Source organism: Myodes glareolus, chromosome 15 (assembly GCF_982192425.1).
Source record: "Myodes glareolus chromosome 15, mMyoGla1.1, whole genome shotgun sequence".
Taxonomy (NCBI): Eukaryota; Metazoa; Chordata; class Mammalia; order Rodentia; family Cricetidae; genus Myodes; species Myodes glareolus.
The window spans coordinates 73,118,966-73,122,421 of NC_142040.1; positions in this window are offsets into that span (position 1 = coordinate 73,118,966).

Genomic DNA, 3,456 nt, shown 5'->3' on the forward strand with positions numbered 1-3,456 from the left:
ATATAGTATCTTTCCATGCAATTGCCTCTATTAAAAGCTCAGCAGTGACGATTCCTGCGTGCTCTTGGGGTCTCCAGCGTCCCTGGTTGGAAATTCATATTGCAGACTCAGCCTCATTTTGTAAGCAGAGCTCTGCTATCTTTGGCAGGTTTCATTCTTAAAACTGTGAAAATAGTGAGTAAATAAATACATTTAAAACCATATGCTATTAAGTAGGTCAAGTTTCAGACGACTTCATTAATTTCTGAAAACAGAAACGGACTATCTATTTTCTCTACATGTGTTCTTCAATATATGTGACGGTTTCTCACGTGGGTTCCCCTTACCATGAAGGCCCTGTGCCACCCTCACCTGGGAAATCAGGCCTTGGTGGGTTCAGGCTATAGGAATCACTTACAGAAATGTAAGAAGTGCTCATACAAAAATGTCCCTAAACGAGGTTGGTGCTCATTCAAATTTGCAGTCGCTGACTAGAAGTAGTTCGTCAGTCAATTTACCATGTTTTAATCTAGTTTTGCATGCACTTTAGAAGGACCCAAGGCAGCTTGGTATACACCTGCCAAGACAGGCTCTCTAGAGACCAACTAAAAAGTAGCAGCCCGGAGTCACAGTTTACCCTAAGGCAATACCTGGTTCTAAGAAAGACCACAAACTGAAACCACCCAGGCTCCACCCTGGAACAGACCACCCAAAGGAAATTTTTAATGTTTCAACCATTGTAGATAGGATCACCTGATATCCCTCAGCCCAACACACCATCTCCTTTCACCAGGATATCCCTAGACAAATGTCAGCTAATCAGGGGTTCTGACCCTTAGAGATCCCTCATCTCAACCTCCATTATGATAAACAAAAACAAAAACAACAACAACCAAAAAAAAAAAACCCCACCCCAACTGAGCTCAGGGCTCTCTGATCATGACAATGTGTTGGACACACAGAGAGTCCAAGTTCAAACTTGAATAAGAATAAAGTTTCTTTGCGTTTACACATAGGACTCGGTTTTGTTGTGGGTTTTGGGGGGACTTCGTGATCTGGGTATAGCCACTTTATTTTTCTTATTAATTTTGAATATTTCTAAGTATTAATGGTTTTATTATGGCATATTCTTTTTTAATTGTGTGTTGGGGGTTCTTATGTGATGGTGTGTGTGTGAAAATCAGAGGATAAGTTTTGGAAGTTGGTTCTCTCTTTAACCTCACTGGAGCAGAGTCCTCTGTCTCTGCTGTTGAGTTGTGCACTCTCGACCAGCAAGCCTGAGAGCTTCCAACAGTTCTCTCATCTCCACCTCACACCTCACCACAGGAGCTCTAGGGCCCCAAATGTGTACCACCACATCTGACATTTAGTACCGGTTCCTCGGATCACAGCGATACAATGCCTTGACCAGCACAGTCACGGTCCCTCATGAGGCCACGTTCATACTGCTTTGCCATTATCTGTCCTCTTCTCCGTTGTCCCCAGTGTCTGGGTGCCCTGTGGGCTCCCTCCTCCGTGAGAGTTCCCCTTCCACTTCCACACTGTCCATCTTCTATTATCCTTTCTCTCTCCGCCCTCATTACAGACTCTTCTTGACTTGGTTGTCTTCTAAATATAGACTTATAGATGCTTTTCATTGGGCATTTCAGTTCAATTTATACCTGGTTCTCTGGATAGAAGAAAATGTCCAGTGTACATGCTTTTTAACTCACATCTATGGCTTTTGTTAAGACTCAAAGATGTGAGTCTACTGCTGTTTTACAGACACTTGTTACCTGCTTTTTCTTCAATATGGATTTCAGTCCAGATGGATAATGCTAATATATCTGAAACTTTTATGTCATTCCATGAAATAGAAATTCATAGAAACTTCAGTGAATGGAGATAGTCATATAACTTGGATTCACTTCTCACAGGTCCAAAGGATTTCAGAAAAATACAGCCTAAGTTTCCCTACTTGCCTATTCCTAAGTCACCTCACTCTCTCCTGGTCTTGGAACCCCTTCCTTTCTTCAATTACTGACACAACTATGAGTCAATTTAGACTCAATTATGGCTCTAAAAGTTCCAAATAAGTTCCTAAGTTTTTACTTCTGTTCCTAGTTTGTGTCTGTCTCAACAGGTGTCCACTTGGCTGACAGACACACCCAAACATCAGCTGATGACAACAACCTGCCCCAAATGACCAGGAGCCCTGAAAACTGAGACATCATCACACCTGTCCTGTGTCTGTCCTCCAATGGCCGGCTTCCCTGGGGCCACAGGTACCGGAACTTCAGCCTTGGTATTACAAGATCAGAACTACAGGGTCTTAAAAATGGCCACAGATGCAAATGTCACAATCCTAGAGAAAAATCTGTTGCATATTTAGAGAAATCGCTCCCCTCTCTAACGGGAATAGTTCTCCAAAGTAGGAGGGGCCGATGGGAGGCCCTAGGAGAGCAATGCTGCTTTCATATGAACCATTCTGGGGTTTTCAGGGACTAAATGGCACTGCTTAGGAAGAAGCTACATGATAGACAACAGGAAAGAGAACAAAATGAAGGAGGGTGTGGATCTCTGTAAAAGTGGTCACCCTGGTTAACTACTCTCTAGTCAGCCTTAGTGGAACCTTTAATCACCTTACTGTTGGCTCTCATCTATGAACCATGTATAATCAATGCTTTTATCAGATTTATTAGGGAGTGGATCTTCATAGTTCAACTAATGGATTTAAACAACAGTACGAGCCAATGAGCCAAAAAGAAACATCTCCAGATTTGAGATGATCCAGTACTCAAAGGGGTGGAGGATGAGAGGATTCAGCAGACATTATAACAGGGTTCTTGGTCTTCTCTCAGAGATCCGGCCTCTGTGTCAGTATCCTGAGACTGAACAAGCAGTTTCTGGGGAAAGCCACAAAGGACAAGTAATCTCCACCGTCCCTGAATGTAAGGACAAAGGGACCTGGTACGTGCAGTAGTAGGCCGGGCCAGGTCTGAGGCACAGTCAGCAGATAACCAAATAAGGACAAAGCCTGGGACTTGTCCAGGCCTGGTTACAAATGGAAAACTGTAGCTCTGACCAGTCCCTAACTAGCCCTGGCCAATTAGAAAGTATTACTATGATTGCCACTTGCTTAAAGGCACCTGTAGATAAAATGACCTAACTGCCTAGGAACGTTAGTTCTGCTTAAAAGAGGTCTGCCAGCTTCTCTCAGAGCTGACATTATGGAATGGACGGTCCCAGTGAAGGACCAGCATAGAGCCAGAAATCCCTAGTAGGAAGGGTAGAGCCAAAAATCTCTGGCAGGAAGAGTAGAGCCCAAAACCTAGGTTAGCCGGTTCAGTGACTCTGTTCCAAGAACTGGCTGACCACAAAGTTAGATTATAATCTTGAGAACAATCTTGAGAAACCGGGAGTTACCCCCTTGTGATTATCACTGGTATTTTCGGAATTTTCCAATGACGCCCTCCCTACCCGCTTTGGGTTATGGTT